The sequence below is a fragment of the Puntigrus tetrazona genome, chromosome 1 (genome assembly GCF_018831695.1).
Source record: "Puntigrus tetrazona isolate hp1 chromosome 1, ASM1883169v1, whole genome shotgun sequence".
Taxonomy (NCBI): domain Eukaryota; kingdom Metazoa; phylum Chordata; class Actinopteri; order Cypriniformes; family Cyprinidae; genus Puntigrus; species Puntigrus tetrazona.
In genome coordinates this window covers 9,087,337-9,112,994 of record NC_056699.1, presented here as the reverse complement: position 1 = coordinate 9,112,994, position 25,658 = coordinate 9,087,337, and positions in this window count along the sequence as shown.

Below are 25,658 nucleotides of genomic sequence, written 5' to 3'. Positions count from 1 at the left end.
CAGCTGCTTTCAATCAATTGGACATCTCACTCTAAATGTCTTGCTACCTGCGTGCCCAGCACTTTTTTTAATACACCAGCCTCTTCACTTTTCCTCTTTCTCCCCTCATTTCTTTCACTCTAGAAATGCATCTTTTCATCCCTCCAGAGGAATCTGCCGCGGCTCTCATGTTCTCCGTGTCTCACTAGCCTTGCCCCCAGATCTCTCTCCCCTTCCCGTTTTCTGTCATCGTAACCCAGATATCAGCGCTGTTCTGAAGTGAGCCTCAAACCTCAATGTGACGCGAGGTTTAGATCGCTTTCCCTCACCGCAATCACTCAAACACACACACACACACACACACACGTGGCTCAGTAAATGTAGGGCTCTTTCATGGGTCCGCCTCACCTCAATTCATCCTTCCCCTTGATCAGTCTTTCTTTGCTGCACTCTCACCCTTTCTCTCTCTCTCTCTCTCTCTCTCTCTCTCTCTCTCTGGCTCCCTCCTTCCTGTCTTATCCTTTCCATCTTTGAAATGCCCTGGCATTTCACTCTCCTTATCTCTACCTCTATCTCTATCACACCCTTTGCTTATTTCTGCAGTATGACTCCATCTCTCCATCCTCGGCGGTCTGTCAATTCAACCTCTCTGTTCCTCTTTCTGCTGAGTTCTGCTTTCACTCTCCCTGTCCCTCTTCTTCTCCCTCAAATCTTACCAACTGCTTTCCAATAGCCAACAGCTATATAACTTATTCAGTAGCTCTCTCTCTCTCTCTCTCTCTCTCTCTCTCTCTCTCTCACACACACACACACACACACACAGATATCCTGAGCAACTTTAATGTTATGAATTTGACTGTGGATTATTCCCGCAGGCTGATGCAGGCCTTGGGCGCTTTCACGTAGAGAGAACAACAATATTAACCTGCTGAAGGTTGGAAAGTAACTAAAAGTAGGGATGCTGCAAACCCATTTACATTTACACACACTATTAAGTACATATGTAAACACAGATATATTATATCATATATTTTTTTTCCAATTATTCTGAAATTATTTTGAGTTTACAGTTCACCAATAATTAATTTGTGTTAAATTGTGTTAGATAATATTCATACTATTACTAATAAATAATATTCCAATTTAAAGTGCATTTTCTATTTCAATATGTATTTTTTTCCTGTGAGGGCAAAGCTGATTTTTAGCAGCCATTACTAGTCTGCAGTGTCACATGATCCTTCAGTTTAATGTGTCATTGGTGAATGAAAGCATTACATTCTAAATATAAATTATAACATGAACTAAGAATGAATAATACTTCTGCATGTTATATTAAGCATATTAATCTTATTAATGCTAATTTCAGCATTTACTAATTTGTTATTAAAAAAGAAAGTTGTGTTAACATTAGAAACTAATAGCAAAGATGAATAAATACTGTACTAAAATGTATTGTTCATTGTTCATTCGTGTTAGTTAATACGTTAACTAATGTTAAATAATGACCTTATTTTGTTACCAAATAAATAAATTCAAAAGGCCATACATAGTCTTAGCAACCTACACACACACACTACACAAAGATACTGTCCAAGCAAATACATACAATATGGCAAACAATAGGTTAAACCTACAAACTATTTCTATTGTTTTTACACAAAATGACCTTTTATTATCTATGGAAAGCATTCCCTAATTATTCCTCTTGCTCTTTCTCTCTCTCTCTCTCTCTCTCACACGCACACACAGCACAAAAAATAACTTGTTGCCAGCACTGCCCCACAACTTTTTCAAAAAAAAATATACATTTACATCAAATAAAGATATTTAATTTTATCTTAAATAAAATATATGATTTGAGATGTCATGTGTTTTTTCTTTCTTCTGTAAGTTTTTGAGTGGGTGTGTTGTTGGTGCAATTTAGTGTAAATAATCCGTTGTCTTTGATGGCAATACTAGACTATTCCATCTGATAATTTCATTTAATATATAATTGATGTTCTTTAAATTATGAGCAGCTTGTCTGGCTAGACTCAAAGCAGCTTCTCCGACAATAAACTCAGTCTATATCAGTTACAAACACACAAACACTCATGTCCACCGAGTCACATAAACATGAGTTTGTGTGTGTGATTCAGGCTGAGAGATTAAATTATGTCTAAATTATCTGATCTTCTCGCTTCGGATCTTATCACTTAGCCCAGTGATCTGTGGAACACGACTGCCTGACTAGTGATAAGTTCTGATGAGTCTGGGAATTGAATATGGGTTTTGACCCCAGTCTACAAACAGACATCCACGGGATCTGTCTTTTGATGGCTGGAACTGTCCCTATCAACACCTCTCTTCTCTGATGTTTCCATTTATTTGCGTCTGATAAGAGTGTAAATTCAACCCCCCTGCGTACCTGCTTACCCAGAGTAATATAAGATATGCCTCAAAACCATGTGACAACAGTTTAGGCATTATATGCATGCTGATGATATAAAAAAAAAAAAAAATCCAAAGCAAGAGACAGCTGCCTTATCACTATCATGTTTCTATTAAAGGGACAGTTGGAGAAAGAAAGAAAGATCTGTCATAATTTCCTAATAAAATGGTAAGTAACTAAAGAACACAGATGCAGCCAAATCATTTACAAAATGACCAGCACAATTTACCAAGAGCAGCACAAACCACCACCTGCTGTAAGACATTAAATAAAGAGCATTAAATAAAGTGCAAATCCCAGTAATTTGACAAGTGCGAAAATTAGTAAACCTTGTTGTGTTATTCATTTGAATACACTCCTCCTAATACTTTAGCATCTAAAAGGTTAAATTATACAATTGCATATTCAGTGAGGTCAGGTGCAAAGTAACTGTGTCCACGCCTTTTTAGAGCTAATTCTAAAATTCATCTTTAATAAATCCTGACAGTACGATTTCAACACCAAAAGATGGCTTTCGCTGGCGCAAACTGTTAGTAAATATGTATTTGTGTGTGTGTGTGTGTGTGTACTGTAGTCTTAACAAATGTTTATTTCAGTATTAGTCATTTTAGCACTTCAACTTATGCAAATTTTTTTTTATTATTTATTATATTTCAGCTTTAGTTGTGGGGGAGTAGTTTTCCTTAACAATAACTGGTAAAAAAAACATTTTAACTCTCATTTGTCTTGTCAGGGTTTCAATTTTAGACTCTGCACGTATCCTTTTCCTTCTACAGCAATCCCAGCACAATTGTTAAAATTACAATAAAAAAAGTTTAAAATAAAAATCAACCAAACACCCAGCAGATAAATAGAAATATTGATTAAGAAAATATGTCGTTCAGTACTAAAAAGTAGGCTGTTGTATTTCTCGCAGTAGGCATGTAGCTCAGTCAGTTCCTGTGAAAAACGTTAATGCCTCTGTTAAAGGGGTCATATGATCCGATTTAAAAGTGTTACAAGCTCTTGTTGCTTAAAGAAGATCTGTAACGGCCAAATAGAACGCACTGAATAGCTGGCCAATCAGAGCACACCTCGCTTTTTTAAAACGATGAGTTTTGTACAAATGGACCTGTTTCAGAAGGAAGGGATTAGAGGACAAACAATAATGCACAGTATGTGGAAAATAACGTGGTTTTTGACATTCAAACCACACTGCATTACACCAATTACACAAAATGATGTTCTATTTAGCAGTACATGATTTAATCAAATCTAGGCCTTGAATAAAAGTGTCATATGCCAAAAAGCAAAAGATGTAAATAAAAATAGGCTACATTACACAACTAAGTCATTAGCTTAGAAAGCCTAGTGTCCAACTCTGCTCGAATCAACGGAGTGTTTAGTCAATTTTGTCATGTGCTTCATATGGGGATCACGTCCATGACAGTTAACCAAGTTGCTGCCTATGAAGAGCATTTCAGATCAGTGTCTTATGAGGTTTCATTTTAGTCAAGCAGCTGCCTTAGAAGGTTGCTGCCTATGTAGATAGTTGACAGCGAGACAGCTCACTAGGGTTTTGGAAAGAGCTATAGATGTGATATGACTTATAGAAAAAAGCAAAAACAGTGTGTGCCTCTGCTGAACTCAGTAAGCATCCGTGTTTGCTGTGAAAAGCGTGTCATACATAAAGCGTTCCTCCGCGGCTCTAGACTGTTTTAGCATGAACACGTGTGTGAAATGATATGCGCAACCCGGGCTCACCAGAAAAAAAAGGCCGTCAAATTTCTGCAAAACGGCTTTACACTGCTTCTTACACATTTCAAAATACTTTCAGTGTGAAATGTCCAGAGGTTGGCAATAAAAGCATACAAGTTTCACTTGTTATATTAGCTTGCTTCAACAATTCTTTAATCATAATTTTAGTTTCATGGGACTGTTTGTGTTTGTTTGTTTGTTTGTTTTAGTTTACAGCGTCCGAAAAAAAATCATATATTGAGAGCTGGTTATGTGATGCAAACATCAAACGCTGTTTGTTTACTAATCAAGCGTTATGGTAAATGCGTTCCAGGTCATAACCTAGAATAATCTGCCCCAGTAATTAGTGTAAAAAGGAATAAAAGTCGATGGTGTTTTACTGCAGCTAGTGTTCATACAAGATGGAAACTGCAGTGAATTGTATGCATATGTATGTATGTATAGGTAGAGGCACATTTTTCCAACCTGTAGCCTTATTCGGATGGTAATTGTTTCTCATGGGGACGTGTGTAAAAATAAATTTGCATGGCGGCTCAGAGATAAAACTCATGCATTCAGATGGCACTTTATTCATGGTGAAGGGGTATTTTCTGTGATGTTGGGAACACACTGCTCGCATGGTCAGTCAAATCTTTGGCAGCTGTAAACAAAATGTCTGTTATTAAAAATTAATATTTAATAAATTTATATTTAATTTTATCAGAAACAATTATAAATAACATCGCTATTTTTTTAAATCACATTCACATTTTTACATGTCAAAATTGAGGATATAATTTTTAAATGTGTAAATTAACAGAAATAAGTAATTTGTTTGGCTAATTAAATGATTTCTTGTGAAAGCCTTACTCACATGAATGTTATAATATTTAAATAAATATATAATTTGTTACAGTACTGTCATTCTTTTTTTAATCAGTGTTCCCTATTTTCAGTGTATTTTTAATCATTATATTTTTTAAGATTAGTTTTGTCATCAGTGTTTTTGTAATACAAGTAATATTCAATAACATGTGGTTTTGTCATTTTTCATAGAACAGCTCCCACTCAATGTAGTGGAGCATTGATGTTATGTTTATGTGAACAGTTTCCAGCATTTCAGTACTAAAAGTGTCCATATTTAAAATTAGAGTACATTACCGTAGACTACTTGGCAGTGGTCAAAAAGGATTTACAAACCGTCTTTTGGATTGATTCGTTCTTGTAAGCCCAGAGAAGTGAATTCGGAAAGGCAATTAAATTACAAGATGACCTTGATGTTTGTCAAAAAACAGTAGGTAATTTATAAGCAGATGGTGGAGGGGAAAATTACATTCATGCGGTAATAAAGCCCCTTCAAAATGTTGAAATTACCTTACGTCCCCATCAGAAACAATTACTGTCCGAATAGGGCTTACTTTTGATAAGTGTGTGTGAGTGTTTATACCCTACTCATCCATCTCTTACACTAAAGCTATGACTGACAGCTGTCGTATTCTCATCCGCAGGGGGCTGATAAACCAGGCCGCCCTAAAAGGAACAGCCCTAGCCTGATGATCGAGTGTGTGTGTGTGTGTGTGTGTGTGTGTGTCTGAGAGATCACGTTGAGGGAAGATGCGTGGGTGATTGACAGCTTGCCCCCACCCATGCTAGCTGATTCAGTACAGCTTGGTCTGGTCACACCACCCGCACCCAAGCCTTGATTTCCCACTCAAAATAAATCTGTTTGCTCGCCAACTGACTGAGATTTAATTCACCCAATAGAGGGATGAATCACAAGACAAGATCCACTCCTCCATCTCCTCCCTCCCCGAGTCCCTCGATCCTCTTCTCTCCTCTTCTGCAGCACTGACAATTGCTCAAGGTGATGGATTTAAATAGTCTTCTGTCTCTCCCTCCCTCCCTCTCTCTATCCCCTTCTTCTCGTCTTCTCATCTCTCTCTTCAGTCCCATGGAGACCCTTTTCATGACAGAAATGAAGAGAGACTTCTTCCTCTCCCATTCGCTCACATCATTCTCACACACACACACACACACACACACACACACACACGTGGAGACACACACGCAGCACTCTCTCTAACGTAGTAATAATTACTAGTGGTGCTTGCCAGGACAAAAAAAGAAAGAAAAAAAGAAATAAAAACACATTTAACTAAAAGCTCACTCAACTTTTTATTTTTTTTTTTTTTATTTCTAAATAATATAGGTTTATATTATAGGCTTGCTGCAATAGACGGTATTGGGGTTGATACCGGTGTTAAGCCACAACACCGGTTAAGTCACTTGCCCACCATGACACTGCCCTACACCGTCGTTAGAATTTTTTTTTATAATAAAAATTTTATTAAAAAAAAAGGGAGAGAACAGAAAATTAAAACTGAAGGTGGCTGCTCAATGTGGCTCATCGAACGAACGACAGTCAGATCAAATAAAAACTCCTAAAACTGGAGGCAAAATGCACACGGTTATTTATTTAAACTAGGCTATTTAAAAGCAAAAGAAATCAAGGGAAAGAAAACTCAAACAAACTAAAAGCAAATAACTGTTGCCAAATTGCTGCAAAATGAAAAAACAAAGTAAAACACACGGCACTTACCGGCTATTTAAACTGGCTATTGAGGAAAAGATGGAAAACTCAAAATATATATAAATTAGTGCTGGGCAATGTTTAATAAATCGCGATCCAAAAAAAGTTACTGTATTTATTATGCACATATAAAGACACGTATAGTATGTATAGTACATATATAAATTTAGAAAATATTCATACATTTCTTAATTTACATATCCATTTTTATATAGAAATGTATATTTATTTATATATAAATAGCATTTTATTACATGAATATATACAGTATACACACACACACACTATGTACACAAAAACTCTTCTACTGCATTAGACTTGCATTTTTAACTCTATTTGTTTACAAATCAAACATTTTTACTTTTCTCATTGATTTCCAAAAACATGCCATAAAAAGTAACTTTTTCAGGATTTTCAGACAAAAAAATGAAAATGTCAGGCATTTACAAACAAAAATAAAAAAAAAGTCAAATATATGCATGAACCATTTTAATTAAGGTTTATGGAGGTTTGACGACCCTAGCCCTCATTCACTTAACCCTATAATGAAAAAAAATATTACTTTCAACAATAATGATACCTCAAGTCATGTAATAGGACATCTCTCAACAACAAGGCACATTTTTTAAGTACTAACTACTTTCACCAGGCATACAATAAAGCAAGAAAAAAATACCAAAATATCAGAGAGCCAAAAAAAAGTGTTTTAGTAATCACATAGCAAATGCCCTATCATTATGTTTGTGACATCTGCATGCACAAAATTAAAAACCTACTTTACCTTTAATTCTCTCATATATTCAGATTTTTTTTTTTATCTTACATTTCTACACACAACAGAATTTTTCACTCCACCCATAATACGCGTAATGCAAATGAATAGCGCATCTCCCCTGAGTCCCTGACCTTCCATCCAGTTGATTCAATCAGGAGTTCAGTGCCAAACGGACAAAAGCAACTCCATTAGCATTGGCTAAGCACATGCTGCATTCATCAGCACCATCTAATACAAACTATTACTGTGACAAATCCACACGGACACTCAAGTCTGCAGCGCTTTATAATCAATTCTAATATACCAGTAACTGGGCAGTGTGTCAGTCCCTATCAATTAGGCCGTGTGCGCCAAACAAAAGTTAAAGCTGACATTACTCAAGACGGCTAATTCTGTTGTGGTTTCTGGAAAAGTTTGTTTAAATCAATTATTGTTAGTGTGAAATTGCTCATTTAGAATTAGCAGAGATAATAAGAAATCTGTGTTTTGCATTTATTTGAAAAGTTTGTTTAGTCTAAAAACATCATCTGTTAATGGGTTTCCCATATTTAGGCGGCGAAGTTCATAAACTTCCCTTTTAGAAGTACAGTGAAATAAACAGACTGCTGATTTGAGCTGTAATTATCACTTTTAATGTTGACTGCAAACTTCAAACGATGCGAAAATATGAAACTAAACTGATTTCCCCTGGCCCTTCGGGTTTTCGGTCAACAAATATTTAATGTTAATGACTTAAAGCTGTGTGCTCATTCTCTTTTTTAAAAAAAAATACTTTTTTCTTTTTCATCCTGATGTATTTTAGAGTAAGGCTTAAAAGTGAGGCCAAAAAAAAAAGTGAAAAACACTGGATCTGTGCAGACATTCTTCTGTATAGCAACATTGTCTTAAACAATAACATGAGTTTATGCTGTTAAAGGTGCTTCATGATACCATAGAAGACCCTTTTTGTTTAAATGGCTCCATAAACAACCTTCAACATTGAAGAATTTCGTGGTTCTTCAGATAATAAAAAGCAAGAGATGCTTCTTTAAAGAATCTTATATTGAATGTGAACGGTTGTAAAAATGGTTCTTCTGTCGCATCGATGTGAAGAACCTTTTGAAGTACCTTTTTTTGGGACACTAGGAGAATACTTTTTTGTGCAAAGAAAACAAAATAACAAAATTTACTCGACCATTCTTAAAAGACTATCACGACGCATATGCACGCTTTCCCCTAAACGTAAACAACCCTTTTACGTTCAAGGCTGGTTATGTCAAATAAGCATTAAATGGTGGAAGACGTAACTCAGGGAACAGAAAACAATACTTAATAGCGCAGAAATGACCTGCTGCAGCTATATATTCCAGCCTGTCCTCCAATAAAAAAAAAAAATGACCCTATAGGTCATAAGTATCTTATACGATCCATATTTACATTTTTAAGTTAAGTTTAATAAAAATAATGACAGTTTTGTGTTGCATGAAATGACGTATGACTATCATTACCAATCAAAATGCGTGTTTTGTTTTACACCGATATCACAGCAATTAAAACAGTTTTTTTCGTACAAATGACCACACCTAACCTCGCACCTAAACCTACCCATTTCAAAAATCCTGCAAAATCATAAATTATAACGCATTTATGCTTTATGAGCATGTGAGCTCTCGGGTTTCCATCTCACGAGTCTCACTGCATAACACGATGCTCTACAGACTGAGCTACACGAGGCCCAAATTACACCACAAAACAGTACAAAACGGTGTAGGGGCGACCTATACAGGCAAACGAAACGTTTTTGCAAACGACCTATACTGCATTTCAAATTCTACCTACGGTTCTGTTTCTTTAAAAACATTCACACACATAGACAGAGGAGAGCAGAGGAACAGTGTTGGCATTTAACAACAATTTTTCCCGCTGCCGTTTGTGTCCACTTAAGGACAAAAACACACACTTTCGGACGGGTTTGTATGTGTGTCAAGGGGAATGCTGGGACTTGTCAGCGTGACCAAGTGAAAGTGTCTTGACTGCTTTCTCTTTCTCTCTCTTCCCCATCATACACTGAACTCATCTAAGGTTAAAATATCACAGGCCAATCATGGGCTGCCATAGCAAAGCACTCCAAACCACACACACACTAGTAAAGTTAAATACAATTTTATGCCATATGAACACTACAGAGTAAGGACATTATGATATACGGTATCCGTAGAATCAGTTGATAGGTGCGTGTCAGTCATACACAGAGCACAAGAACAGTTCACTGTCATATAAATATATAATGTGAACGTCTTTGAGCTCCATGCATCACCGTTTGACCTCAGATTGATCTGACAGGTGCTGTCCCACCTCTCCGCCCCCAGTGCTCTGGATTTATAGGGCTCTCTGTGGAGCCATTCACCTCTCTGACAAGGGCTTGATCCTCATTCTCAGCTTGATAGATTCAGATCTCGATTTACTATTGCCAAGAAGCAAACATGCCTCATTGGGCAAATGAGCTTCCACCACATGCCAAGGAGATTACTTACAAAGGGTAAAATCACTGTGATACGTATAATTGGAGTCACACACACAGTATCTAACACATACACCCCCTTTTGTGTTCGCCCAGTGCTATCTCACAACCAATTTGTATGTATTTTACAAGGTGGTTAATTTGTAAGAATTCATACAACCTCACTTGTACAATTTGTCAAACCCCAGTGAAGGGTAGGTTAAGGGGGGTTAATATAGGTCATTCATACAAATTCATATTAATTGTGGAACTCGTAAATACGTACAATTGCATTTTTGTTCAAATTTTACAAATTAGCCACCTCATAAAATATGTACAAATTGCTGTGAGATCAGTTTGGCTTGTCTGTGTGTGGTATTGTCAGATATCATCTGTGTTCACACAACAAACACAAAATGATGTCCATTTGGATCTCCATTTTGGAGAAAAAAAAACTTTACTTTTTTTTATGACTCAGTTACAGCTCCAAGTGTGTTTGTTTGTTTTCCTTTTTCTTATTTCCAAGTTTAAATCTTTTTGAACGGACAAATGAAACAGAGCAGACACTGAAACAATCTTGTGCATTAATAATTTGAATTAGTCTATTTATTAACAGTCCGTTTATGTGCAAATCAAAATACATAATGCACAATCAAAGAATAGGTTTGGCTATTGGCAGCATATGAAATCCAACTGAAAGTTTGAATTGCTTGCAAGAGAAACTTTGATTGGGAAACTAATCAACACATTTAACTTTTTTTTTTCTCACGCCAAAATGCTCATCATATGCTTATAAAACTGAAGGACAAACACAATCAAGAGCATTCAAGTGACAGTGCTGAAAATTAATAGAAAATACGAAATTAGAAAAACCACCCTAGTTTATAAAAACATATTTTTCATAGTCCAAATGATACTAGGTGACCGTTGTTAAAAAAAAAAAAAAAAAAAAAAAAAAAAAAAACTCCAATAACTATTCAACAATTTCATTCCTCTCTCTTTAAAATACCTCTCCCACACACACACACACACACACGCACATGCACTCACTTTCCCCTAACCTTCTTCTAAAATAATGTTATCTGTTGCAAAGCGGCAGCCGGCACCCAATCTGCATGTAAATGTCAAGTCATTTTGCACTTTAATGAGAAGGACAGAGAATATCCTCTTCCCAAGCATGTCACGGCTGAGGGGCGTTCGTCAAACGCTTCCATCGATCTCAACCAGTGTGAGCGGCAGTGCGACACAGTAGGGTCAAACCCTGTCACACGCATTCATCACAACAAACATGCACACACAGACGCTTGTCTTTCATCCTGTGGGTTTGGAGAACACAGGCGAGATGTTTAACGAAAGTTAATGAACACAGGTAGCGCTGATATGGAACATCAAATGTGAGTGTGACCCAAGTAGAGCCTTAAATGTTAAAGTCTATAAAAGATAAGACTTGTCTGCGAACATATCAGCCTGAGATAAAGAAACTTCAAAGATGTGTGAAGATGGAGGGCTTGCTATATGTGCATGTATGAAAAATCACACTAGGAAAGGCTTCAAATTTGAAGGTTTTAATTTTAGAGTGGAATGAAAATAGATTGGGCTGAAATGATGTGATAATTTGAAAAACATTTGAAGAGATGTTGATGAAAGAAGCTGTGCTCACATCTTTTTCTGATGCATCTCTCTCTCTCTCTCTCGCTCTCTCTCCCTTTTCTCTGTTAGTCTGTACGTATTCATTTATAAGCTTGTCAATTTACCATGCTAATTTAGTGTGATTAATTAATGCATTTAATCATGTCCCCTGAACCGTACGTACAATGCATTTTTCTACCATCTGAGCAAATCAGACCCGAAGTATCACCTTCATGTTTGCGCATGTTTGCAGTCAGCATGGCCCCAGCTGCTACTACTACATTCAACCAGCCTCACCAAACAACACACACCAAGAACAGACGGCATAGAACAGGGCAGAATTCATTTACATATTACAAACTCTCACCAAATGTTAGTTTTCCCAGTGTTAATAAAATAAGCCAAAACCTAATCCTAATATAGTAAGTACATTTCTTTAATTAATCATGTTCAATGTACTTAAATTTATGTCTACACTGTTACAAGCACACCCTTCTGAAAAACATGAACCAAGCTGGAAATTCTACGAATTCAAAAACACACTTTTACAGATAATGGGCATATGGTGCAAAATATTACCACATGTATTTTTCAATATCTTACTGATGCATCAAAAACTATCACAAGTCATGCAATTTTGACAAAACCTCATCCAGCTGGATAATATTATCTGGCAGAATTTGAAACAAAAATGTTGAAACACATCACAGACAAAAAAAAAAAAAGTACATTCGCAAATCAGCAGCATTTGCCAGAAAGGGCAGGTGACTGTAATTTTCCGTTCTTAAAAGAATCCTGGAAAACTATCAAGGTTTCCACAAAAAATATTAAGTACCACGACTATTTTCAACATTGATAATCTGAATTTGTCAAGTATAAAATGAACATATTAAAACAATTTCTGAAGATTGCGTGACACTAAAGGCACTCCAGCTATACCATCACAATGTCAATAAATGATGAAGAAAAAAAAACAATATAGCTGTAAATTAGATGTAATTTCAACAAACATTTATATTGCAATTACACTGATTAATTAAGTGTCACAATATGCAATTCATTTGATAATTTTTTAACTAATTTACAGTCTTATACTTATTAAACATCTAATATCTAGTCACGCTGCTGTACAATGGCTGATTTTATTATTTTAGCTTTGCGGGCCTCTTGTCTGAATGAAAAATGCTGCTGCCCAGAAGAATATTTCATACTTTAAGAGTGAGAGGTCACAAGTTCAAATCTTGCTCGACTGACATTTTTTTAATAAACCAATTAAAACAGCATCTGTTCATCAGTAGATGCGTATCAATGATGGCTGCATATTTGGTTGCACTTTCTTTTGTGATTTAACCGGAATGGCGCTGCTCTCGCCTACGCCTACCCACCCTTCACTAGAGGGAATGATAATACTTAATCTAATAAACTTTAAACTTCTTAAAGACTGATAAGAGGAGGATTCAGAGCGAAATACCCTAAGATAACTCTCTGTAGCTGCTGTTTTCAGCAAACATGAAGCGAGATCGCCCAGTCAGATTTTTAAGGCTGCTGACAGCTGTGTTAATAGCAGATTTAGGGGGGCTGCGAAAAAAGACAGTCCCCCTAAATAAGGTCTAGAATCGCCTAAGGGTTGCACTTTTCCCTCATCTTCCTCCATGATTACCTGCAGAGGTTATGCCACACATTCCCCTCCTATTCCAAGCGTGCCTGGAATGCAAGCCAGAGTTGACGCAGAGGATTAAGAGGCACGGCAGAGACTAAGGTAGGACTTGGGGAAAAGTGCATGTGTTGGATTTTTTTTCTCCTCTCTCTCCTCTCCTATCTCTATCTTCCACTTAGTCACTCTCTCTGTGCGGTGGGGGCTGAGGATTGGATGTGCTGAGTTGGCTTACGGTAACGGGGCAGAGGAGTCTCAAAGGACCCAAGCTGTGAGGTCAGGACTCTCACTCAAACAAACGGCAGAACGCTGCATCATTACCTCTGCTAATGCTGAGCCAGTCGAAAGCCCTCCTCCTCACACAACTACAACTGCACATTCACGTCTGCTGAAATTTTATCATAAAGGCCCGTTTTATACCATTTGCGCAAGCGGCGAGTAAGTGAAGAAGCAGCATTACTGCAACAGCAGGAGCAAACAAAGTATGAAGTGACTGTGACAAAGGTATGTCTCTATACATAAAATAAACAGGGGCTCCAGGACATTAGATTGCTGCGGTTCTTAAAAGAGTCGGCGCAAGGGCACTCCGTTATTGTGACATCATGGCTAGAATAACACAGCATGCATTATTATTAAACTTTTCAAATTATAAATCTCAGGTGCTGATAATGTCCTGTGTATAACTTCAGTTTGAAGAGAATTTTGCATGACAGCCATACTGAAAGCAACAATGGATTTTGCTGAAAATAAATGAAAGAAAACATGAGCATTAAAGTGCTGTTATTTCTGTGTGAACAATCGTGTATTATTTGATAAATACTGTATTACATATACTGCCTGTGGTATTATTTTTAGTGCTGCCGATCAAACGATTAATCGTGATCAGTTGCACTGAAAATAAATTTTTTGTTTATATTATGTATGTACTGTGTATATTTACTATTTATATGCAAATACACACAAATACATGTCTATATTTACAAAAATATGTTATGTTTAGTGCTGTCAAGAGATTAATCGCGATTAATCGCAATTAATCGCATCCAAAATAAAAGATTTTGTTCACATGTGTATGTGTATATTTATGTTCACAATGTATATTATTATAAATATTTGAACATATATATCTTAAATATATACATGGAAACTCTTGCATATATCTTGAGGCAATTTTTTTTTTTTTTTCAACTATTGCTATTATTATTATTATGAGAGCTCCACCTACACACTCCACTGATTCCTACATATTTACCGACCTGACAACAAAAGATTGATTTTTATCCTTAGTCTCTAAATGGTATAATATGTAGTCTTTTTATACTCCTCTTATAATCTACATTTATAATTCTGTCAACGTGCCTTCAGTTCATCTTTCTGTTTGACACATACACAGCTTAGCAACGGACAACTTTCTGATTCACACTTCTAAATCCAAAACAAATCTGCATCAGTTCCCTGGTCTGAGCTTTAATAATTCAGTGATGTCAAGTAATGAAATATTAGCAGTAAAATAAATTAGCAGAAAGATTCACTCCATATGTTAAGTCTGTCATGCTGTTAGAAGTCACACTGAGAGACCACTTCCTGTCAATGTTCTGGGGGTGTGTTGGACAGCTGTAAAGACAAGCAAACATTCGCACGTATACACATGTGAGTACAGCAGTCATTACTGTTGACAGGCATTAATCTGAGGCCTCAGTGAGTCATGTAAATTCACCATTAAGACACAGAAACTAATAGCATCATCTCTCTCACATACACAAACACACTCATTTCAATAATGTAGAAAGTTAAAGACCATATGAAATCAAAACTTACATTATGTGGCTTATATGTTTGTTAGCTTTGAGACCATCTATATGTGGGTACATTCCTAAAACTTGGTAAAATAAGCTTTTAGGACTCGTGCAGCCACATTTAAAATGTACAAAAATATCTATGATGACTCATGATGTACGTAGGAGACAGAAACTTTCAACGAATAAAGTGCTGACAAGGAATAGAATGTGCTTTCACCATGATGTCTTTTAGAACCAATTTAAAAAATGCCAAAAGCTCTTCTTCTTTTTTTTTTTTTACACAACATGCAAACACAAATGATCAACATGTGGGGGGCCTGTAAAATTAATTTGCACTGTATAAGAAATTATGATAAAATTTTAGTTAAGACTTTATTTTAAGTCACATTACAATAAAATAAAAATATTTCTTTGTTATATAATTTTTCTTTTAAATCTTCTATTTAACCTTTTATAGTCATTAAAAAATGTAATTTAAAATAAATAAAATAATAATAATTTTAAGAGTACCACATATAATAGATGATTCATAATTGTCTAGTAGACATTTTTATTATATCATATTTTTTTGGAACAGCTCTTAAAAGCATGAATACTGCTTTCATATTTCAATCATGACAAATAAATTAAAAAAAAAAAATAAGAATGGAGTATAGGTAGTATTGAACTCTGCAGAAACAAACTCAAAATCAAGGATTAGCACACACACTGCTGCTGCTGCAAGCTAAATTATGAAGAAACTTACTTTATCAGATTAAGACCAGTGGTGCTGGGGTGGGTTACAAAAAAAAAAGATTTCATGGCACAAAGTTGAACTTGACCAGGGGTATATCTCCCAAAAGCATCATTAGCCAACTATGATTGCAAGCTCCATCATTACCAACATATTTCACTAGGGATGCACTGAAATGAAATTCTTGGCTGGTGCCGAACAAACTGAAATACTGCACAGAGGGCCGAATACCAAACACAGATTTGGCATTTTTACTGTACTGTTTATCTAGCTTTTCAAAAACAGAAAAAAACTATTATAAAACAACTATTTAATAATAACAATAAACATTTATTAAATATACTATACCACCAAAGCAATATTTAATTTAAAAAGTTAAATATAGTTAAATATATAAAGAAAACATTATTTAAAAATATATATAGACCCCTTCTTGAATCAGGTATTTTTACTGTACAAATATATGCAGTCCAGCTGAGCAGAAGAGAATTCTTTCAAAACTATAAAAGAAAATATTAAAGATCACAATTGTAACAATTTCCTTTTTAAAAATGCAGGAAAATGTTACTGAGCAGCTGACTAGTTTCAGCACAGATTAAGATTTTGAACCCTGGCTAATAAGCTGATAACCTACAGCTGCAGCGCTGTTGGAATAGACTATAAATGTATGTATTTGAAACCATAACGGTCTGCAGTTTAATTACTAATTATTTGCCCTTTCGCAAAATTCAGTCATTGTTCAGAATAATTTATTCAGTTATTTGAAAAGTGTCAGATCAATTCAAAGTTTCCCAAAACCGAAACAAACTTTCACAATAAAAAAAAACAACGCAAACTTATGTTTTTATAAATACTATATACATTTGTGAGTTACGAAGTTGTACAGGAAATGCACCCCTGGTCAAGATGTTATTTATAGAAAGAAGAGATGTACTGCAAGATACAGTAAAGGAAGGACAAACCTGCCATTACAGATCTAGACAGGTGGTGCTGGGGTTGAGGAGGGCTAAAGAAAGTAAATACAACAGTTTACTGTATATAGGAAAAAGAGAGCGCAAGACAAAAAAAAGACAAGAAATCAACAACTATAAAAAAACAACACAGTGTGACGTGCTGTAGGACAGAGGCGTGGATGTATAAATGATTGAAGGGCGGATGAATTGAGCGATAGAGATGAAAGTGAGGCCACTGAAAGCCAGCTGTTTACAAAGACTCATCGCATAAGATTTTTAATTCTGTTAATGATGGGGTACCATCACAGTGGAAAAAAAAACCCAACTCTAATTAAAATCTGCACAAGATGCTTGCAAGAGTAGGCGTCCTCACCCATTGTTAAAACCGCTATAATATCAAAAAAATATCATTTGCTAACATTTAATAAAGGAGATATTAAACGTGTGAAAAGGTTAATAACAGGCTTCATTAATGGGATTCATTCAAGTGTGGCGTAATTGCAAGCTGTGTTCAATAAACTATTAATCAGATGGTATGCTGAATACAGCTTCTCCATCTGCAACACACTAATTGAGTAGGAGGCGTCCCCTGACCCTTGGCCATGGATACTGAAGCTCTAGATGGATGGGCCTGTCTTCTTCTTCTTGTGTGGTTCAATATAGTATCGGTGAATACAAAGTGTTGGAAGCCAGTAGCTTCCGCTAGTGTTTTCGGTTTGTTCAGAAAGCGAGCTATTGTTTCTGTGTGTGAACATCTGCTTACCGTGCGTGTGTGCAGTACGGATAAAAATAATCCTAGATGATTCAGTTGTTTCAGTTCCTAAATATTAGTTTTGCTTGCAAAGGTAGGGTGAGAGGAAAAAAAGAGTGTAAAGCCTTGTTAATTAAGTGCGGGAATAATTGCGGGTTGCATATTCTTGCATGTTTTTAATCAGTAACACCGCCACCAAAACAGTCTTGTTTTGAAAAACAAAATAGCGCATTCCACATTTTTGTAATCCAAAGTAAATTCATATTCCAGCTAGATGTTCTTAAGTTAATGTTTTTTCACACCTAATTATAACAACTGTAAGAATGCAGTAACAGTCTCAGAAACAGTATCTGATTGCTCACTAAAATCTCTCACGGGCTGAGTTTACAAGTCAGGTGATTTCATTGATTTTGACACGACATAAAGCAGCGCTATCTAAATGTGTGACTTATTTGCTTGCCTTTTAATTAGTCTTCCAATTAACACAGTTATGTATTTATTTAGAGCGTTTTTCAGATGCATAACACAAAAGCAAGTAACGGAAATTGCAATGTGAACAATGAAATAGTCCAATTATTGCGCAATTGGAGGAACAAAACTCAAATTTTGCACTTCAGTGTTCTATCAGGTGTTAAAATTCAATAAGCTCGTAGGAAAAATAACAGATGCTGAACTGCTGGTGTTGCCGTTGGACTGTGTCACTTTAGAAAAATTACAACAAATTAATGAACTAAGTAATTCTGTTATAATTAATAATATTTAAGTTATTATACTATTATTTATTTTTATACTGTGGACTATTTTCTTGCCTCCTTTTCTCCTTAAAGAATTGAACACACACACAGTTTCTTTTAAGTTCCTGCATCCACTGGACTTTGGACCACTGGACACCGTTAAGTCTCTAATGCGCTTCACTATCCGTAATGCAGAAATGCTGCCTATGTAAAGCATTTCAAATCAGTCACTTTGACAGCAAGACAGCTTCTCACCAAGTTTTCTAAAAGACCTTTTTGTTCTATATGTGTGTACGTGCATTTCAAAGATTTGAAAGAGTGAATATTTGAAGTGCTGAAATGCTGATGATGCTTTACTGCATCAAACGGATGAGATCTGATCTCTGCTGGATGCATCCTGCCTATCTGTCAGTCATCAGGGACGTTCAGAATGAGCTCAGTTCTCATTCATCAGCACACTCTTTTTGTCCATCTGTTGTCTCATTGTTGTCTGACTCACTTTCCCCCCATTGTTCAGTCATGTCACCTTCAGTTGGGGAGCGCTAAACCCAGTTTTGCCTTGAGCACAACTTGTGCTGATGTTTAAATGCAGCCTCAACCCCATTCTTACAAGATCTACTGTGCTTCAGGGACAAAGTGTCACAGCACGTATATTGTTTTTTGTAGGTGTTTCTCATTACTCTGACAATCTACAGATATTAACAAGCTGGGGTTACCACAACTCTAAACATCAAACGACCAACAACAAGCCTAGTCTGAACTGTGGCACTGTGTAGAGTGCACATGCCTGTGTCATGTCTGGTTCCCATTTTTTTCTGCCAGAGTTACGGTCTCAATAATAAGGGTGAAAAAAAAAAAAAAAAAAAAAAAAAAATATATATATATATATATATATATATATATATATATATATATATATATATATATATATATATATATATATATATATATATATATATGTGTGTGTGTGTGTGTGTGTGTATATAAAAATTTATATAAAATATATATATATATATATATATTAAAATAATAGCAACTACATATACATAGAACCATTTTATTCATAAAATATAAACATTTTTAACAATTTTAATATGGTTATTATGGTTATGTATTTGTCCTTGTATTGTACACTAATATAAAGAGTTTAATGTACAAAGCAAAATACAGCTCTTCAGGCTTCACAACAGTCAGGGTGAACAAAAACTATATGCAAACACAAATAAATTCCTTTTGTCTGGGCAGAAAGTGTCCATGGCCACACTATCAATGCTAGTGTATAAATCATTGTATAAATAGAAAGTGCCGTGTCCTTGTCTTTCCCATTAAAAGAATATTTCTCTTATTATTTACTCTCACTCATTCCATTTCACACCTGTATGACTTACTTCCATAAAACTAATGAAAGGAAAAGTAAAAACAGCTTTAATGCAAGCTTTTCAGTAAATAAATGTCTTAAATGATGGCTTGTGTCCCATACACTTGGGTGTTAGAGATTTGTAATGTAGCAGATTTATTTACTAAATTTGTGATAACGCTAAAATGATGATTTGATGAGAATAATTGTTCAAATAGTGGCTGACATAAGTTGTCTTTGAGAAAATGGTCTCTTGAGATTTAAATTTATTCAAACATACATCAAATAGACATTAAATAAATACTTGCACATAATTTCTGTTGCAACCAACAGCTTCAGGATTTGGAATAACATGAAGAAAATTGTGAACAGGAACTATTGTTTTAACTCATCTGCTTTCAGTGTACATGTTGATATTTTCCAATCATGGTCGGGCCAATAACCTGCAGAGTTTAGCTTCAACCTGCACCTACACACTTGCCTGGAAGTTTCTAGGGCTGGGTCCAAAAGCTTAGGCAGCTAAATTGTTGCCTCAGTGACTTTGCAGGCAGCATTTGCATATGAAGGTAACTGATTTCAGACAGGCTTCTGAGGCAGCACAAGGGTCTATTAATCTACAACTAAACGATGAGAGCTTTGGTAATAACTAAATCAATTTTTAATAACCACAATATCAAATGAAATGGGAAAAGTTGATAAAATCTTTACACATAAAGTGACCACCAGAACTTTCAGACAATATTTTAGCTCAACTGTCCCTGAATTGAAAGATGGTGGGAAACCATAGACAGCTAGAGGTACATCTATGCTGCCTTCCGAAATCCGTCAGATGATTGAAGGGACCTCTGTACGCTGTCTGCGGAGGCTTTCGCACGATATCAGCTTTCGAACACAGCCTAGTAATCCTAAAGACCTTGATTAGCTGGTACATTTAATTAGGACTAGAGCTGCAGTCTGCAGGATAGTGGTCTTCCAGGAACATAACTGGTCTAGATATTTAAAGTAGCACATTTTAAATTCAGTGTAGCTTGAACAAGGGTCATTTATATATCATCCTCCTCCTATAGTATCAGAGAGGTCAGGAAAACGAAACACTACACACACCTACACACTGTATTATAGGTTGTTTCTCACAAAGAGGGTTATGTCTCAAACAGGAATGCATAGCATAGTGTTGTGTCTGCTCCTAAATGTCACGCGTTTCAGAGTGAAACGTAAGACACACCTCAATTAACATGGAGGCCTTACCTACATAGTCCGCCTGTGGGAGTGTGTGTTTTTGGTTCAAGTGCTGAACATGACTTGTGGGCATAAACAGATCGGAGAGTGTGAGTTGATAGAGAGGGAGTTGGTGGAGGAGTGGAGACTGATTTTCTACATATTTGTGAGAAGCAGCAAGTTAGGAACCGAATTCTGATTTATGATGAAAAACAAGAGCGCCTCAGAAAAGAATGTGTAGGTATTGAAGCCTTCCCTCAGACAAATGCCCACCCAGCAGCCCAGAAATAAACCATGTGTCATACAGCCAGATATTCAATTATGAGATCCATCTTATCAGCCAAGCTTCACTTTTCACGCATATATGAACATACAAACATTCATATACATATACAAACACACACACACACAATTTACACATCTCTGCATTCAAATATGCGCACTTCCTGCTGCACAGAATGCAAAAAGCAGTACATCAAACAAGTAGTATTCAGTATTCATGATAGAGTAGGCAAACAACACCCGGTTGACCTACTGCATCTGTCGAGATTCTGAAGTGTGAAACCAGTGGACACTTGGCTATGCCATGAGGTAGCAGAAATGAAAGATGAATAGTAAAAGTACAAACCGTACCAAAATAGCTCTTCAGGAACAAATCGTACTTGTTTAACAAAACTGGGCCTGGGGTATATTATTATTATTATTATTAAAAGCCAAATAACATTAATCAACTTTTTTCACTGTAAAGGACCTTTTGATTTTTTTTAAGAGTATATGTCCAAGAATGCCTCTGCATACATGCATATCTTACATCAACAGTTGAGAAGTTCTTCATCAGTTTATAATCTGAAAGTATGTAAATTAATATGCAGCTACTGATGAGCAATGAATAAAACACATCATTTAGAGTTTAATGTGAGTGCAGACCAATGGAGTGCTAGACAGCTTAAAGACTTCAATAAGTTACTAATGATTAAAGTCAAATTGTTACAAAGCCAAGGAATGGGTTTTAATCTCATGCTTTTCAATTGAGCAATTTTAAGTAATTTTTACTGACAAAAATATATACACCATCCATATTATTAAGCAGCTGCATGGTTTAATTGCTTCTGATACACCTGTATGGCTGCAGGTATGTCCTAGGATAAAAACAGCTGTGCAAAAAAAGCCACAGCTTGCGATAGCTCCTTTATTTGATTAAATAGCAAAAAAATTGTAAAAATATAAGGAACGTTGCATCATTGTTTAACCTACTGCAGCAAAAAGGTGCTACCATTTATATGAGAATATCAAAGCTCTACCTTTGTATCTATCTATCTATGCACACACACACATACAAACACACCATTTATCCAATTATAATTTCTGCTGGCTTAAAAATTTCTGCCGTTTCATTAATTGTCCTCCCTTGCACATACATACACACACACACACACAAAGGCACAGCTGTGCATGTTCTCAAGGGAAAGTGAGTGCACAGTTATTCACACTAAACTCTGACATGATGGACACTCACGGCCAGCAAGAGGGGATTCTGGGTAGACTGATTGTAGAGAGAAAGAAAATGCTACTGAACTTTAAATATTTATGAATTCACCTGGAACAAACACAAGCAAAAACAGTCCCTGAATCCTTGTTTTTTTCTTTCGGGCAGCTCTCTCTCCCCATCTTCCTCATTCTTTTAACTCTCCCCTTTCACCAGTTCATTCTTCTTGCCCAGTCAAGTGTTAGAAATATGCCCATGTGTTCCCATACAGACAGCATTGGGCTACTCGTGATACAAATTAAATAGGTAATTAGTACACAGTTATCACTGAATTTCTGCGAGTCTCAAACAAAAAAGCTGTAAAAGGCCTGACAACAAAATGATTAAGTCATCACTTGTCAGAAACAGGCGGAACACATTTCCCCTGTTTACAACCAACTCATGGAGGTATAATCAGCAAAATCCACCTGACTGAAACTCCTACACAACATATGGAGTGTATGTCAAACAAGCCTAATAATACCTAACAAGCATAATGTGTTGCCCTTTGATAACTTAAGATGAGCTAAAAGTGTTCTGCCATTACCAATATGAATAAAAATATCAGTGAATTACGTACAGATGTTTTTAAGGCAATGTGATTTTCAAAACATGCCATTCGTAAACATTAATTAGCTGATTAAAAATTCCTGCCTGGGTTCCAGTGTGGATGAGACATAAAATGAATCTTCTCCACCCACTTTCTTCAGCCTGTTGGGAGCTCCACATCATGTGGGTGCATTAAGTGGATAGCACTGAAGTGTGTGTTCGTGTGTGTGTGTGTGAATGTATCTCTATGACATCTTAATTCAGTGGTTTTCATAGTGTGGGGCCCCAGAGGGTGCCGCTGTTTTATACGGGTTAAGTCGGAGACGAAACCAGTTCACAAATCTTGTTCACTTTCACACATTGAAAACTGGCATGTTGGCGGTACACATGGGAACCAATGAAGTTTGTGCCCAGTTAGTTCTAGTGTTGAGTGCATTTGATGCACCTCACTTCAGTGAAGAAACAGACGAAGAAACGAGTGGGAACGGCCTTTAAAAGGAGGGCAAGAGTAACAAAGGAAGATTTCAAAAGCAATCATATGTCTCGTACACCACAATATTGCACAAAAGAGACCACAAAACAACTATGTTTATGTGCTCTTTAGAGCAGTCATAATCAACACATTCTCATCCATCCATTTAAAAAGAATGGCATCAGTAAATAATATTTTTGAGTGTCTATTCCTTATTTATCCTGCAAAACATATCAATGTTTTATTTATTCTTTTTATGTCGATTTTTTCAGTTAACAAAGTAGGTTTTCATTACCGAACCTAACACTGAATATCGATTTTTCAGTGTTTTTCAAAATGTTTCCATTACTTAACAGAAAAGAATTACATATCGAATGCTGAAAAAAAGTGTTCTTAATGTTTTTAAATAAAAACTCAATGCAAATATTTTCAAGTGATTTTTTTTTTCATTTGTCACTTTGAACAGAAACATCTGCTAAATTAACACATGTATTTTTTGTCATATTCAACATTTTTAAGTGGCAGCATTTGCCAACAATGCATCAAGTCGTATTTTTTAAAACATTTGGATCTTTCAAAAATCCAATCTTTTTTTTTTAAAGAAGATGTCAATAATACATAATACATCATTTTGTATTATGTGTACTTTCTGTTGCGTGTGCGTGTTTATTGATGAAACATTTGTTTAAGTGTTTTTCATCAAGTCCTTTGAATAAAAGCATCTGCTAAAAGAACAAATATAAATTTAATTTAGCAATTTACTATGTTGCTACTGTATTGCAGTTGACTAAAGTTTACTGAAATAGGTATACAGTAGCCTAAGTAGACTTATCTATGCCTCTGATGGCCTGAGGGTGAGTGCATTTCTTTAAAAGAAAACTTAAATAAGTTATGGTTAGGTTTAGGATTAGGTCTGGGCTTAGGAAAAGAAGCGTCACTAAACGATTGCGGGATCAACCTACCAACCAATAAATTTGAAATCAATCAGCATTTATCTTTTGCCAACATTACACCTAACATTAACATGATTTAATTCTAAACATCCAAAAGACCATTATTTGGCATACTGTGCCAAGGGAATCAATCAAAGTCAAACCGGTGAATTTCGTGCATCAGATGCATGTAAAATATGATTTTGTTTATAAAGAGCATGCCAAATGAAAGCATGAAATCGTGCTATAGATATGCAGTGCCAAGAGATTGGGTTGCCTGAACACACAGCTTTTAATACATGAATGTGGGTCATTGGTATGCTTTTCCATAAAAGAGCCTGTTTGTCTCCTAACACTTTTTTATTCTTCCTTTTTTTTCCCTCTCTCTTTAAGACAGGCCTCTTCGCAAACTGCCACGTCAACACAAAGTGTGGTAACAGAGAGAGACGTTCGCTGTCTGTTTGGATCTTTGAGCTCCGCCAACAAACCAGCACTTAGCATACTGTTGTCTTGACGGGGCACATAGATACACTGCTCGTCAGTGGTCCACCAGCCGGCCTCGACCCAGCAGCTGTGCTTTGGTGACAAGCTAACAGCTGCTGCCAGGCCTCAGAAAGGCTGGCTGTAGCAGATCGTTTCATTCATAATACAAAGACCAAGAATATTAGTCAATAACATGTGGAACACCAGACGAAACTGCTACTGTTGCTGCCGCTGCTGCTGATGATGAGAAAACAGAAACTTAAAGGTTCCAGAGGGACAAGCTATTTTTAAAAAAGTGTGAGAAAGAAATAAACTTATGAAACACAATATCACCTTTCGTACATTAAATGTGGATTTTTTATTTATTTAATTTTTTCTCAAAACTGCTGCAGATGATGAAAAAACATAAAGGTTTCATAGGGATAAGCCATTCTAAAAAAGTAGAAGAAATAAACTCGCGAAACAATACGAAAAAACATCACCTTTGTCTGGATGAACAAAATACTTTAGTATACGTATTTACAAGGAGACTTTTCAAAAAGCTCCAAACATTTCCAATGCATGTCTATATGATCGGCTATTTTAGTAACTTGCTTCTAATGCCTGTCAAATACAGAAAACATTTGCACACTGACGATCATATTACTTCCAAGTTGAAAGCTAAGTTATCTTACACATCAAAATAGAATTATTTGTTCAAAACCCGCAGCAAGCGGATCAGTTTGACTCGCGAACAAATTGGGTTGACATTCGGTCCAGTGAAATCCAATTTTAAAGAATCACACATCCACAAATCACAATATTCTTGTTAATTGCTTGATTTCACAATTATTTAAAGGTCCCACATTGTGCACCTTTTTGGAATTTTATTGTGGGTGTTCATGTCCTAAAGAATATAT